At 43.1% G+C, this 16,996-nt stretch overlaps 1 pseudogene; it reads right to left on the bottom strand.

Annotated features, from left to right (window-relative positions):
* Nucleotides 1–7,408: 7,408 nt before the first annotated feature.
* Nucleotides 7,409–15,949, bottom strand: LOC111823164 (annotated as a pseudogene).
* Between the last annotated feature and the right edge of the window lie 1,047 nt (nucleotides 15,950–16,996).

The following is a 16,996-nucleotide window of genomic DNA, read 5'->3' on the forward strand; positions in this document are numbered from 1 at the left end:
AACTAAGGTGTAAGCCGTTGACCGGAATCGAACCTAGGACCCTTCAGTCCACAGGCGGAGGCTCTATGCACTGAGCAAAACCAGTTAGGGCATCCGGTCATATTTTATAAGACTGGGAAAGAAACTGATAAGCACCTCCGAAGAACATCTGCCAGACTGTCTCCTGGAAACCAAACTGTAACTTTAAAGGACAGCCCCTCTTATCTACACAACTTCAGCTCAGCCCAAGGCCCCTCCATCCTTTGTCCCTTAGTGACAGGCACTGCTGAAAAGCAGAAGCCACCATTTCTTCCCTGCCCTGAATTGACCAGCAATACTTGGCCTTTTCCACTCTTGGAAAGTAAAATAAACGTCCTCTCTGCATTCCGTTTAGTTGTGAATTCTTTTTTTTTAATTGCCTAAAGTATTACAAAGGATATTACATATGTGTCCTTTTTTTTTTTACCCCGCCCTTGATAATCCCCTGGCCTCCCCTACCCCCCAGTTGTGAATTCTTTCACAGGCTGTATCACCGCCCAAAACTTAACACTATTCCTTAATTTTGTGGAGTTAAGGGAGTGATTGTGAAAGAAGATGAGGGAAATGATATTGCAGAGGCAAAATAATTTTCCCTTCTTTTCTAGGTTCTTAGGATAGTCTAAAAATTAAATGGATACCTTTGCTGATTTGGCTTAGTGGATAGAGTGTCGGCCTGTAGACTGAAGGATTCCTGGTTCAATTCTGGTCAGAGGCACATGCCCTGGTTGCAGGCTTGATCCCCAGTGTGGGGCACACAGGAGGCAGCCCAGCAATGATTCTCTCTCATCATTGATGTTTCCGGCTCTCTCTCCCTCTCTGGGATCAATGGAAATATATTTTTTAAAAAAATTAATTAAATTAAATGGATATAACACAGATTAACAGGGGAAAACTATCATAAAGTTATGAACATGTACACCTACTGTATACATCAAGCATGTCAAAGGTGGGGCCCCCAGGCTGCAGGGGGCGCACAACGAATATTCATTAACAATCACTCATTTATAGCAGCCCTTTGTATTCAACCTATCGAGATAAACCTACATTTCTATGAAAATTTAAGGTTGTTTTTTTTTTTTGTGGCCCACAGAAACTTAAACCTTGTTTATATGGCTCCTGGTTAGCCTTTGAGCTTGACTGCTTAGTATATGGAGACGACTCAAAGAGTAACACGCCAAAACGGCAAACACCATCATCTGAAAAGCCAACTTAACCTACAATCAAAAAATGTTATGTGTAAAGAGTCAGTTAGGGTAGATTGTCAGGAAAAGCACAGTAAGGACCTCAGTGGTGGCCCAGTGTGCTGTGCACTGCGGTGAGGGCTTGTCCTCAAAAGGACTCTGTTCCAAACCAAAGACCCAGGGTGCAGGCACAGGAGCCTGGGAAGGAGAACAAGGCTCCAGAATATGATCCGGGCTGCAGGGAAAACATGGTGAGAGCCATTGTCTCATTCAGCCCGTAGGGATATAGAGGATGGAATCACATGGGCAGTGGGTCCTAGGCATGAGTAAGAGGTGAGCACCTGTCCAATGAGACCAGGATCATGTAGGACTCCAGCATCACTTCCGAATATTAGGTTGCAGAATTCATATCAAAGTGTATCCTCCCCTGAAGGGTGAGTGTCAAACTGAAGGGTCAAACAGAAGCATGAAATTCACCCCAGTAAACAGAATGGCAGCATGACACCCATCATGTGGGCACAAGTGCAGAGACCAGCCCTAATGACCAAGGTCTCCTGTGGGTCATAGTCTGTGCTGGGGTCAGAGGGAAGGTAGACAAACAGCAGCTCACTCTGAAAGAAGTTTCCCTGGAGAAACCACTGCAGCTGAGAAATGATGGTGTTCCCATACACACAGGGAGGCCAAGGGTAAGTGGTCTGAGATGTAAAGGGAATGGGAGGAAAAGCATAACTGCAGCCATGGAAACAGGAGCTGCAGCTGAGCCACCCTGGGCCTCAGACTGTACCTGCTCCAGCAACCGCTGCACATCAGTGGTAGAGACTTTGTCTGACGCTGGAGAAAACAATGGTTAATATCCAGCCCCTTGAATCTGACACTTGTCTGTGGTGTAAACTTGGGGAGCTGACTTCATTGCTCTGACGCTGAACTTACTCAGCAATTTGATATGGGACGCACCACAATGAGACCTGAGTGGCACAGCACCTGCCTCCCTGCAACAGTGTCAGCGGCTTCTTATAGGTCCCATTTCTCACTAAAATGCACCCAAAGACAAAGGAGTGAGAAGTGCCTGCCTGGGAATGTCTCTGCAGGGAGTGGCTGGAGTTGCTGGAGCCAAGGCAGGCTGCAGGCACAGCTGCGTTACTGCATGTGGACACCGTACCACTGGACCTTCTCCAATAACTCTGGCATGGGGACATACCTCATACTTGTTTTTCACAGGAGGAAACTGACTTAGACCAGCAGAAGGGGTTATTTCACTGTAAGTTCCAGTGATAATAGAGAATCTGAAATTCAAATCTAGTATGCCTGATCCAGGGCATAGGGAGTTTGATCACTGCCCTTCTATTTACTGTATAGGATCACAATTTGCTGTATAGGCTTTGGGACTCTAAAACAGCCTGCCACCCAGATGCCCTCTGGCCTTCCTGAGAGATCTGTTCCAATCCAAGAACCCCCATGACAGGAGACAAGGAAAATGCAGAAGACTACAAAGCAAGGACTTAGTGCAGGATCAGATGACTGGTGTTCTGAAAGCAATGGAGAATGTTAGTAGTGCAGGTTAAAATTAAAAGTGTTCATTGCACAGGGCATAGCATTTAAAAAGTAATGACTCACCCAGCTGGCACGGGTCAGTGCTTGAGCTTCCACCCGTGCACAAAGAGGTCCTTGGTTAGAGTCCCAGTCAGAGCACATGCCCGGATTGCAGGCTCCATCCCCAGTAGGGTGTGGAGGAAGCAGCGATCAATGATTCCCTGGCATCATTGATGTTTCTTTTCTAAGATAAGGGACTCAATTTTCTTTAATATTTTATCGATTTCACAGAGGAAGGGAAAGGCACAGAAAGATAGAAAAATCAACGATGAGAGAGAATCAGTGATAAGCTGCCTCCAGGAAGCCCCACCTGGGGATCTAGCAGGGGCCCACGCATGTGCTCTGAGGGGAAAAGGAACTGACCTCCTGATTCATAGGTAGACTGAGTCCCCTTGACTGGCTATCATTGTTTTTTTTTTTCTCTCTCTCTCTCTCTCTCCACCTCCCTTGGTCTATGAAATCATTAAAAATATTTTTAAAATCAATTAAGTATACTTATCAATTTAGTAAAATAAATTAAAATATTTTAAAATATATTTTTATTGATTTCAGACTAGGAAGGGAGAAGTAGAGAGACAGAAACATTAATGATGAGAGAGAATGATTGATTGATTGGCTGCCTCCTGCAGTCCCCACACTGGGGATTGAGCCTGCAACCTGGGCAGCTGATCTTGACTAGAAGCTCACCCTGGACCTTTCAGTCCAAAGGCTGATGCTCTATTCACTGAGCCAAACTAACTAGGACAATTAAATTTTTTAAGTAAAAAATATTAAAACATATTATTCTAATACAAAAAATGTTTATTTCCCAAAGTAAAAAAGGCACAAAATGAGTGAAATTCCAACATCCATCTTTGTTGTTCTCAATCCTATTGTTAAAGAAAATTGCCAAAACTCATAGCACATTAGGCAGAACATATGATGTTTTAACAAAGATACAGACTCAGCAAATACACTTCTGAGAAAATGCTCACCACAAATCCTTAGGAAAAATACAATCCAACAGTGAGGCAGCACAATAAACCTCCCCCCAAAAAAGTTTAAATAAATTAGGATTGACTGAACAAATTTTGCTCTAGGATGTGGAGAATGTGAATCCCTAACACACTGCTGAAAAAAAATGTAAAAAACTATAATCAGCTAAAGTTTATTTTCTATTTTTAAAGAATAGTTTATTAATTTTTAGAGACAAGGAAGAGGGAGAGAAACATTGATGAAAGAGTGCCATATCGGCCAGCCACCTCCTGCACACCCACTTCTGTGGATCTAGCCCACAAGCCAGGCACATATCACCACTGGCAATCAAATCCACAACCCTGTGTTCCATGAGATGATGGCCAAGCACTGAGCTACAATGGCCCTGGTGGTATATTCCATTGAGATCACAATTTGCTAATCTCAGTAAATTTAAACATTCATCTACTCAAAAACCCAGATTATGCACTGAATTTTTGACAAAGGTAAATAACACTTATATACATATGAGGAATTATACAGAAATGTTTGTACCAGCTGTTAGAAATAACCAAATATTAAAATGGACAAACTGATGATGATATATCAATGATAAGAAAACCTCTCAGAGCCTGAACTGGTTTGGCTCAGTGGATACAGTGCCATCCTGTGGTCCGAAGGGTCCAAGGTTTGATTCTGGTCAAGGGCATGTACCTTGGCTGTGGGCACATCCCCAGTAGGGGTGGTGCAGGAGGCAGCTGATGGATTGAGCGATGTTTCTAACTCACTACCCATTTCCCTTCCTCTCTGTAATGGGGTGACCCGCAGAGGAGCACCAGGGACTCAGGTCAAGATTTAGGAGCCTTTATTAAGCTGGCCAGCGACTACAGTTACAGCACCCTGCCAAGATGAGGCTGAACTGCAGTGCCGACTACAGGAGTTACATTTTATTATTAAATTCTGTGCAGGCCCAGAGAAAAATGTGTCTTTCAAATTCTGGGCCCCCAACATGGAGGAAACTCTCTTTATTTATACTTTTTCCAGTCCTCTGTCTCCCAAATTTGGAATGAGACTTCCGGGCCTTCTGAGAAAGAAGGCCTGCGTGCTGGGAAGGGGCCATGAGACCATATCTCAAGGCCTGGCAACTGTCTGGGTGTCAGCACTGACAACTCTGTCTGGGGCATAGTTTAAGGCCTCTCTGGAATGGGAGTTGTCTTATTTTCCTTATTATTTAAGACACAAGCCATACTATCAGGGTTAAATTTCAACCAACAGGTTTTTTTTGGTTTTAATTTTTTCCCTTTATTGAATAAGATTTTACAAATGTGTCCTTATCCCACCAATGTCCCGATCCTCCACCTCACACCGAGCATTCTGGAAAGTTTCCACAATAAAATATATTTTTTTAAAAAAATAATATCTATTAGAAAAAACCTTGAGGTACTAATATAACTTGAAAAAATCTCCAAGTATTTATGAAAAAAAAATTAAAGCAGAAAAATACTTAAAAAAAGTTTCCTATGAAAATGGGATGTAAATCCATGGAAACTAGGAAAGCTGTGAAGAACAGGAACAGGTTAAAATAGGACATGAAGCAAATACACAGTGAAACATATAGTCAGCATTATGACTATAATAATGGTTTCAGTTTCTGGCACATGTCAAGATTTATGAAACACTATACTTAACACATGTAACTTACTCATTACAGCTGTTAAAAATGGTTCAAGATAAAAACAAATGTATGTTCACCTATTTCTGAAGCACAGGTTTCACAATTCTATATTCATTCCACATTCATATACCCTCTGGGTGAGTCTCATGTCAGTACAGAAAATGTAACAAACGATGAAGAACTTTCACCCAAACCCACAAAGCCACATACTTTGAGTAAAGACAGCCTCTGTCTCCATCATTGTTTTGCTGCCTGAGCACCAATGGCTCTGATGGGAACATTTGAGAAGACAAAAGAGCCACAAAACATCTTGATTATAATAAATGACAATGACTGCTCCAGGGAAGATAAACATGCCTGGGGTCCCTCAGGTCTGTGTACACACAGCTCCTGTAGTCTTTTCCTCAAAATAATTCCTGGATGCACAGTTAGGTGAGGACCATTCCATCTAATGGGCTGCAGTCTCGTCCAACAACAATTAGGTCAGTTTTCCTGAAGTGAAAGGGTTCCCCCTCACTGCTATGGTCCTCAAACCAGTGACCATCACCCATGAAATTGTAGGCATTAGGGCACATGGCCCTCTGCAAAACGTGGGCAAGAGATACCTTCACATCTATTGGCATCCCTTGCAAACAAGAAAAAAATTCATGCTCCCAGACATACTTGAGGTTTTCACAGCTACCCCCTCTTTGGAGTGATCTCTTTCTCAAATCATCCATCTTCACATGAGAACTAGAGTGTCCACCGTGTTTCTTAGGAAAATATGGGCAGCAGTGTAAATTTGACAACAACTGCTGAGCTAATTTCTGAACCATACGGTTCCCCCAAGGGCAAAAATGGTTGACACCCCAAAAAAGTTTTTCAACTCATCATGCTTGGAAAGCCCAGATCTCCTTATAAACTAACCTATAAAGTTAATAGAACACCCAACATTTCTTAGGAAAAAGCCTTCATTATTTTACAAACCAAACAGAACAGAGACTGGCAGTTCTTCCATTGATGACTCAGGCACTCAATAAATTCATCACTGGCATCTAGGGAAAGTGTTTCTGAAAATGGCAGTCCCTCTGTGTGGGGAACCGATATAGGGTTGAGCCTTGGACGACCTGCTGGCAAAGTCACAAACAAGTCTCAGCTTAGAGGGCTCAGTCCTCTTAGCATAATTAGGCTTGACCTTATAACACTCCCCAGATCTCACCTGGGAAGTAATGGGCTGAGGGAAGTGCAGGAAGTGTAACTATGGTCAAAACAGGTGAAACTCACAAGAACTGTGTAACTATGATAACCTCTGCCTTGTTTACCTCTGAGTATAAAAGGTCGGTGCTGCCTGAGCACCGGTGGAATTCCTTCCTCTTGAGTTGGACTTACCCGCCTGGCCCCCCAATATTCCCAAATTATCTCTTGTCTTTTCTCTTTCATTTGTGTGCGGCTCCTCTTCCAGATCCTGAACCCTGAACCACGCGGGACGTGGAGGGAAACATTTACAACACCTCCGCAACATGTTTATGAGGGCCAACGGAAATCAGTCCTATGTGGCAACTCATGACAGGGAAACAAGAAAGAACAAAGGGCTCAGGTATTCCTCATTTTCTTCAACAAATTAGACAACAGACTTAGCTTTCCTGGGCACACGAGGATGGTGATTGACGCCGTTTGTAGAGACCTTATAGGTGGTTCAGATGAAATACCTTCAGCAACAGAAATATGCAGGGACATAGATCTGGCAGGACATCCTGATATTAGAAAGTGCAACATAATTACGTAGTGTTCCAACATAAAAACACACAAACACAATAGCAAAAACACTTATGGGAACTTTACATAATATAGGTGATTAAATATATGAGATACAATTCAGAAAAATGAGGATTCACAAATTTTGTTGTACTATTGTTAAGGCCTTACTAAGAAACCACATTTCCTACACATCTAAGAAATTTCTCCCATTTGTACTCCTATGCAGAGAGCGAATCTAGAAATTTGGCTGAGATACACCTCACAATAATTGCACTCATAATAGCTTTATCCATTGTGAACTCTCTGATGATAATGGAGACCACTTCTACCTTTATAAGATTTCCCACATTCAGCACATTTATAAGGCTTTTCTCCCATATGAACTCTCTGATGAATACTAAGGTGAGAGCTCTGGGTAAAAGATTTCCCACATTCACTGCATTGATAAGGCTTTTCTCCTGAATGAAGTCGCTGACGATAACGAAGGTCACTGCTAGTGGTAAAAGATTTCCCACATTCACTCCATTGATAAGGTTTTTCTCCCATATGAACTCTCTGATGTTGATAAAGGCTGGTCTTAGAGGGAAAAGATTTTCCACATTCACTGCATTGATAACGCTTTTCCCCGGTGTGACCTCTCTTATGATACTGGAGACCACTGCTACGTTTATAAGATTTTCCACATTAAGTGCATTTATAAGGCTTTTCTCTAGTATGAACTCTCTGATGCTGATGAAGGATGTCCTTAGTGGTAAAAGATTTCCCACATTCACTGCAAATATAAGGCTTTTCTCCCGTATGAAGACTTTGATGATAATGAAGGGCATTGCTCCGGGTAAAAGACTTCCCACATTCACTACATTTATAAGGCCTTTCTCCCGTATGAACTCTTTGATGAACACGAAGGGTAATGCTCTGGGTAAAAGATTTTCCACATTCACTGCATTTATAAGGCTTTTCACCTGTATGAATTCTCTGATGTATTTGAAGGATGGTTTTAGTGGTAAAAGATTTTCCACATTCACTGCATTGATAAGGCTTTTCTCCAGTGTGAACTCTCTGATGAGAACGAAGAGCAGTGCTCCATGCAAAAGATTTTCCACATTCACTGCATTTATAAGGCTTTTCACCTGTATGAACTCTCTGATGTATTTGAAGGATGGTTTTAGTGGTAAAAGATTTTCCACATTCACTGCATTTATAAGGCTTTTCACCTGTATGAATTCTCTGATGTATTTGAAGGATGGTTTTAGTGGTAAAAGATTTTCCACATTCACTGCATTGATAAGGCTTTTCTCCAGTGTGAACTCTCTGATGAGAACGAAGGGCACTGCTCCATGCAAAAGATTTTCCACATTCACTGCATTTATAAGGCTTTTCTCCTGTATGAACTCTATGATGATCACGAAGGGCATTGAACCGTGCAAAAGATTTTCCACATTCACTGCACTGATAAGGCTTTTCTCGAGTGTGACCTCTTTGTTGACAATGAAAGCTAGAAAATTTGGTAACATATTTTCCACATTCAGAGCACACAAAACACCGACTTCCAAGACGGACACCTTTTTCCTGAATAAACGTGTGGGTACAACTAATGTCTCTCTTACATTCTTTTCTACTGTAATAATTTTTTCTCCTTTGAAACGTCATCCCACATGCCAAAATTGCAGTTGGACTGTCCCTGGTCTGAGTAGCCTTTAGGTGGAGATGTCCTGGCACGGTTAGGACACCCTGCTCACCCTGCCCGCATGTGAAACAATTCTGGGACACATTGAAATTGCAGCTGTTTGCAAGTGAGATCCTGTCCACACCTCTAATGAAAGTCTTCTCTTTCCCATGCTGCTGGTGAAATTTTCCATGGAAATAAAATCGTTTTGCACACGTTCCACACCTCAACAGTATCTGTCCGTGTTGTGTTCTCTGCCCCTCCATCATGTGGAAAATGTTTCCCAAGACCAGCCCACAACTCTCACAGGGGTGGCTCTTCTGGGAAGACAAGGCTAAATCGGGATTCCTTGCCTGTGACAATCTTACAGAAACCTTCTGTTCAGTCGTTGCCTCCACATTCTCTGCTCCACAGCAGCAACCTGAAGAAAAGAAACGCAGGTGAAGTGCATGTTGACCTGATAAAAACAGAGTATCTTCATCTCAATTGTTATGTCACAACTGGACATGATTCCATACAATGATTTTCAAGACAAGTCAGTGAGACTCTCAGGAAATGGCTGTTATATATAACATGGCCCAAAAGGTCACTGGATGATCAAAATCTCACCAAGGGAGGACAGAAGCATAGGCTGGGATAAAAAGAAGACAGGCAGGGTATGCTCGTTAGTACTCCACAACTGACTTCCTTTAGAAACTTTCATGCTGGCGATATGAGTCTGTGTTAAATAATTTCAAAGTGCTCAAACCCATAAAATATCAATCATAGTAAAGTATGTGATGTTCAGTGTTAATATAATACATGTGCACTCTAAGGCTCTGCAGGCATGCCACAACACTGGAGTGCAGTAAAGCCGAGATGTGTGAAAGAGGTAGAGGTGCAAAGTTTAGAGAGGTTCAGGTTATCCATGGGCTGGGAGTCCCAGTAGAATGATCACTATTAAAATTGAGTCATAGGCAAAGTGTCAACACTAAGCAAGAAGAATTAGAATTGGGTGAGGAGTGGGCAATGGTAATAAAACCTTTTTGTTGTTGAACAAAATCACTTCCTAGTTATGAATGTAACAAAGCCCAGGCGTGAGAACTGCCCACGAAGCCCTTCACCAAGGCAAGACTGCCTCTGGGTCTACCCTGTCATTGATAAAGCCATGTTTCTCCTGTGATCAACAACGATTTTACCTCTTAAATCCAAGTTGAGCATGGGAAAAATGATGCAAATCTTAAAAGAAAACCTAAAACGAGGTATGGTGAGCACTGTGGTACAACAACAAACCACAAATGAGATCACAGGCAAAAGACCTATGTGAGTGACATCAGCAAGATGGCAGAATCAGAGACAGAGAATCTTTCCCCACTCCAGAGTAAGTAGACAGCTATCCATGAAAAAAAATCCCACAGGAAATGGGAATAAGAGTACCATGAAGACACACAGTAATACAGAATACCAAATAAGGACAACTGCATAGAAAGGATGACAGGAAACTGGGTGAGGAAACACATTTGAAGATACCCAAGGTCAAAAAAAAGGGTTAGCCCTGACTGGTTTGGCTCATTGGATAGAGCGTCGGCCTACGGACTGAAAGGTCCCGGGTTCGATTCTGGTCAAGGGCATGTACCTTGGTTGCGGGCACATCCCCAGTGCGGGGTGTGCAGGAGGCAGCTGATCGATGTTTCTCTCTCATCGATGTTTCTAACTCTCTATCCCTCTCCCTTCCTCTCTGTAAAAATCAATAAAATATATTTTTAAAAAAGGGTTAATAAGTAACTAACTAAGGAAATAAATAAATAAATAAATAAAGGAATCAAGGGTCGGCCCTAGTTGGTTTTCTCAGTGGATAAAGTGTTAGCCTGTGTTGCCAAAACCGGTTTGGCTCAGTGGAAAGTGTTAGCCTGTGGACTGAAAGGTCCAAGGTTCCATTCCACTCAAGGGCACATGCCCAGTTTGTTGTGGGTTCAGTCCCCAGTAGGGGGCATGCAGGAGGGAGCTGATCAGTGACACTTTCTCATCATTAATGTTTTTCTCTCTCTCTCTGTCCCGCTTCCTCTCAGAAATTAATAAAAATATATTTTTTTAAAAAGTGGGTCAGCCCTAGGCGGTTGGGCTCAGTGGATACAGCATTCACTTGTGGACTGAAGGGTTCCAGGTTCGATTCAGGTTAAGGGCACATGACCTGGTTGCGGGATTGTTCCCAGCTGGGCGACATGCAGGAGGCAGGTAATTAATGATTCTCTCTCATCACTGATGTTTCTCTCTCTCCCTCTTTCTTGCTATCTGAAATCAATAAAAATATATTGTAAATAAATAAATAAAATAACGTGTTAGCGGTACCACTATAAGCCACTGTGCTTTTGTTCTCATTGATTCTAGTGGCCTGTTTTCCAAAAACCCAGAAATTTTTGTTTCAAAACACCACACAATGCCCTGGCCAGTGTGACTCAGTTGTTTGGAGCAGCGTCCTGTGTTTTGAAGGGTGTAGGGTTCTATTCCCGGTTAGGGCACATATCAGAATGTGGGTTCCATAAACGGTTTTCAACTGTGCAGATGGCACCCAATTAATGTTTCCCCCTCATGTCTACCGCCCCCCCCTCCATTTAACTTCCTCTCTCTGTAAAAGGAATAATAAATAAAGACATAAGGCCGAAACCGGTTTGGCTTAGTGGATAGAGCATCGGCCTGCGGATTGAAAGGTCCCAGGTTCGATTCCGGTCAAGGGCATGTACCTGTGTTGTGGGCACATCCCCAGTAGGAGATGTGCAGGAGGCAGCTGATCGATGTTTCTCTCTCATTGATGTTTCTGACTCTCTATCTCTCTCCCTTCCTCTCTTAAAAAAATCAATAAAAATATATATATATATATATATAAATGAAAAAAATAAAAAATAAATAAAGACATAAGAATTTTAGGGTAGCCAAAAACAAAAGAGATCTCAAAAAGTCTAGAGGCAAAGTAAATAACAAGACAACCTACCAAAGCTTACGTATAACATTCAGAAAATGTAGCCCTAACTGGTTTGGTTTAGTGGATAGAGCGTTGACTTGAGAACTTCAGGGTCCCAGGTTCAAAATCGGTCAAGGACATGTACCGTGGTGGCGGGCACATCCCCAGTAGGGAGTGTGCAGGAGGCAGCTGAATCGATGTTTCTCTATCATCTATGTTTCTCTTTATCCCTCTCTCTCCCTTCCTCCGTGTAAAAAATCAGTAAAATGTATTTTAAAAAAGAAAATGTAATTCTAAGGAGAAATTTTATAGAGATAAATGCCTACATTGTCACAAAAGTTCTCAAAGAACCTAACATGGCACCTCAGGAAACTAGAAACACAACAGGAAAGTAAACCAAAGGTTTCAGAGGAAAGAAACCATAAATATTAGAACAAACATAAATAAAAGAGAGACAAGACAAAAGAAAGGAATACCTAAAAGGTATATTTAAAAAAAAGATATAAAAATGTGCGAGCCGTTAGCTACACTATAGAAAAACACACAAACAAAACCCAAGCCTCAAATAAGTAAAAAAAGAAATTAAAGATAAGACATTACACCTGTCACTATGAACCACAAAGCATCATAAGAGATGTTGATGTTAGGAGACGACATAACCCTCCATAGAGAAATCTGTCAAGATCCCACTATGAGCTCCTGAAATTAATAAACAAATTCAGAATCCTGTCCAGGTGGCTCAGTTGTTGAGTGTGTAGCCCTGATGCCCCACGGTTGTGGGTTTGATCCCCCATCAGGGCACATGTAGGGGACAACCAATGAATGCACAGATGGGTAGAACAGCACATCAATGCCTCACTCTCTTTGTTTCTCTCTCTCCCTTTCTGTCTCTAAAATCAATCAATAAATGCTGCCCAGTATGTCACACTGATTGAGCATTGACTCATGAACTAGGAGATCACAATTCGATTCTTTGTTAGGACACCTGCACTGGTTGTGAGCTCAATCATCAGTGGGGGTTCATGCAGGAGCCAGTGGATCAATGACTCCTCTTCCTCTGGGAAATAAAAAATACATATATTTAAACAAATAAATAAATAATTTAAAGAATAAATCAATATCCCTAGCCACTGTGCTTCACTGATGACAGTGCTGCCTTGTGCACTGGAGGGCGAGGGTCTGATTCCCAGTCAAAGGTACATACCTGGGTTGCAGGTCCGATCCCACTCACAGTAGAGGCAACATGTGGGAGGCAGCCAATCGATGTTTCTGTTTCTCTCTCTGTCTCTCACTCTCTCTCTAAAAAAACAATCAGTGGAAAAAATATCCTCACTATTCAGGTCAAGATAAAAGAAGAATAAAGAATTAAAATCGGAAAAGTTACAGAAGGCAAAATAAACATGCCACCATTAGTTCCATTTCTACAACCTCATGAGAAATTCTTTGATGGAAAAATGAAGAATATAATCTAATTGACCAAAGAATCAAAAAACAATAAAACCCAAACGAATAAATTCAACCAAAATGTGAAACATCTGTACAGTGAGACCTATAAGACAGTGATAAAACGCCCTGACAGGTTTGGCTCAGTGGATAGAGCGTCAGCCTGCGGACTCAAGAGTCCCGGGCAAGTACTTTGGTTGCAGGCACATCCCCAGTAGGGGGTGTGCAGGAGGCAGCTGATCGATGTTTCTCTCTCATTGATGTTTCTAACTCTAAAATACAGTGATGAAAGGAATGGAAGAAAACACAAATAAGTTGAAATACAACCTGTGTTCAAGGCTCTGAAAATGAAATATGGTGGAGATAGGTATCATACACAAGGAAAACTACAGATTAAATGCAATTCCAAAAACTCCAATGGTATTTTACAAAGAAATGAATAAAAAATCTGGAAATGGAATCGGAAGACCTCCATTAACAAAAACAATCTTTTTTTAAAAATATATTTTATTGAATTTTTACAGAGAGGAAGGGAAAGGAATAGCGAGTTAGAAACATCGATAGGAGAGAAACATCAATCAGGTGCCACCTGCACACTCCATACGGGGTATGTGCTTTTTTTTTTTTTTTTTTTAAATATATTTTATTGATTTTTTACAGAGAGGGAGAGAGATAGAGAGTTAGAAACATCGATGAGAGAGAAACACCGATCAGCTGCCACCTGCACATTCCCCACTGGGGATGTGCCCGCAACCCAGGCACATGCCCCTGACAGGAATCAAACCCGGGACCCCTCAGTCCGCAGGCCGACGCTCTATCCACTGAGCCAAACCGGTTTCGGCGGGGTATGTGCTCTTAACCAAGGTACATTCCCTAGACCAGTATCAAACCTGGACCCCTTTAGTCCGCCGGCTAGGGCTCTATCCACTGAGTCAAATGGGCTAGGGTCGTGGTCGGCAAACTGCGGCTCGCGAGCCACAGGCGGCTCTTTGGCCCCTTGAGTGTGGCTCTTCCACTAAATACCAAGTGCGGGCGCGCATGGACAGTGGGATTGAAACTTTGTGGCCCAAGCGCAGAAGTCGGTATTTTGTGGAAGAGCCACACTCAAAGGGCCAAAGAGCTCCATGTGGCTTATGAACCGCAGTTTACGGACCACCGGAGGGCAACAAAAGCAGTCTTTTTTTTAAAAAAATATATTTTATTGATTTTTTACAGAGAGGAAGGGAGAGGAATAGAGAGTTAGAAACATCGATGAGAGAGAAACATCGATCAGCTGCCTCCTGCACATCTCCTACTGGGGATGTGCCTGCAACCCAGGTACATGCCCTTGACCAGAATTGAACCTGGGACCTTTCAGTCCGCAGGCCGACGCACTATCCACTGAGCCAAACCGGTTTCGGCAAAAGCAGTCTTGAGCAAGAAGAAAGCTCTTGGCATCACACCTCCTGACTTCAATTTATTACAAAGAGAAAGCAAGCACACAGTGTGTTGCTGGAGAAACACAGACACATACATCAACAGAACAGAACAGAAAACACAAAAACACCCAGGCACATACTTTAAGTAATCTTTGACAAAGCTGCAAGCCACAGAAGAAGGGAAAGATAGTTTCTTCAATGAATGGTGCTGGTATAAACGGACATTCACATGTAAAACAACAAAACTGAACAGCACTGATAAAATGGAACTCAACCTGCAGGACAGAATTAAATGTCTGCGCTAAAACTTAAAACTCCTCAGGACAACCTAGAGAAAAAGTTTTGGAGGTTTGTTTTGGACAGGATTTTCTGAATGTGACACCAACCGCCACACAAAATAGAAAACATAAACAGTCCACACTGCAACAAATAAAGTAAATAGGGTCTTCACTGCACAACAGCAATGAACAAAATGAATGAAAGGCAATCTAGAGAATAGAAGAAAATACTTGCAAACCAAAGCAAGGAATCTCTTGGAGATATTGTGGATTCAGCTCTGATCAGCACAATAAAGGGAATATTGCGATATAGACAGAAATTCACACAAATAGTGGGAGTTCCCTGGGAATAATGAAGGTACGTTAATACTGTACTGCAGGCTAATAACAATGCAGTGACTCTGTCTCAAAAGCAAAGTGAATATAACTTCACTAACAATATTTAACTGCTAAACACCTGAGCTTGCTATAAACATGGTGGCACTAGACCTGCTGAATGCAGGGTTGCCAAAATCATGGACTTTGTAGAAAAGCTGGTGTGGGAGAGTTATATCTGCAAAGCACAATTAAGCACATGCAAAAATATGTGTTCCTGTATGTCGTAGGCAATTAATATATAAAATATACAAGGTATTCAAAAGACTAACAAAAAATACAGTTAATAAACAGGATAAGGATGTAGAGACAACTTTCAAAAAATATATACACATTACCAAAAGGAATATAGAAAATGCTATCTTCACTAATCAAGGTGGAATTCTATAAGCTTCCTGCAACACTACCAATCACGAGTCCTTCCCTGTGAATTTAGTGGTGCGGGGAGTATTGGGACTTCAGGAACAGAAGGGAGCAGCAGAAACAGACCAACCCTCCCCAGGACAGCAACTACCCAGGAAACTGGAAAATCCAGCAGTACCACAGTCTACCTGGGAGGACAGAGCACACTCCGGGGATGGGGCCTGGGAAATAGAAAAGCCAATTCCAGGTCACCGGTAACAGTGAGGGTCTTACCCAGCGAGGATATAAGTTCAAAGTTCTCCAGCATCACATTCAGGTACAGCTGTCTCTGACCCTCATCAAGGAGGCTCCATTCCTCCCTGGAGAAGAACAGGGCAATGTCCTCAAAGGTCACGCCAATCTGTCAGAATGGAGACAATTGAACCCAGAGCTGCCTTTCTGAGAACCAGTAATTCTATTCCTTACACATCTGCCCCCCTTCAACCACCTGCAGGGCACCCGGTTCCTGTGGACACCAGGCCCTAATGCCAGTGCAGGCTGCTCTCTCATCACAGTCCCATTACTCACTGTGATGGCCCTCAGCAGAGCAGCTGGGTTGGGTGGAAGGATTGGGGGAGAGGAGGGGAGAGAGCAATGCCATTTAAGGTCTGGGCAATGCCTGCAGGGCACCAGCCTTCCTACCAGGCAAAACCACTGCAGTCTCCTAGATCCTGTCTCCAAGACAAAGCCAAGCGAGGGTTTATACTTCTTTATGTGCACAACAAGTCCCAGGGACCATAAGCTCACACTTCCTCCAGATGTGCACTCACCACAGTGAAATGTTTCTGCCCTGCCCACCTTCAGTCCCCAAGTTCATTCCCCTCAGGTCTGCCCCCTCCCTGCTCCAATGCCACTGGATCTCCGTGGACTCACCCATGAACCTGGCATATGGTATGTAGAGAGCTTGTAGTCCAGCCGGATCCAGGACAACCCCAGGCCCAGATGGATCCCACTCATTCCAATAAGCCCCGAATGAGTCTGTGCCGTCCTCCCTGCAGCCTCTGATCTTTCCGTCAATACTCACAGCCACATTCTCAGGGACCTTCAGATGCAAGTCACCCCAGTCCTCTCTGCCCTGCACTTGCTGTGTCCTCAGAAGCCACAACACTCCTCACTCCCCTCCGCCTTCCTCACGGTCCTCCACGCGGGACTGAGCTGCAGGACGGGACAGGCGCCCTCCCCAGGCTGTGGTGTCTGTGTGAGGACGCGGTGAGGGCCTGGGGGACTCAACTCACCTCAGCCCGTCTCCTCAGCGGGGCCGCCGCCATTGCCCTCTGTGGCCTGAGCTGGGCGGGAGTAGAAGCCGCTGCGGGAATGGCGG

This window comes from Myotis lucifugus, unplaced genomic scaffold (assembly GCF_000147115.1).
Source record: "Myotis lucifugus unplaced genomic scaffold, Myoluc2.0 scaffold_412, whole genome shotgun sequence".
Lineage (NCBI taxonomy): Eukaryota > Metazoa > Chordata > Mammalia > Chiroptera > Vespertilionidae > Myotis > Myotis lucifugus.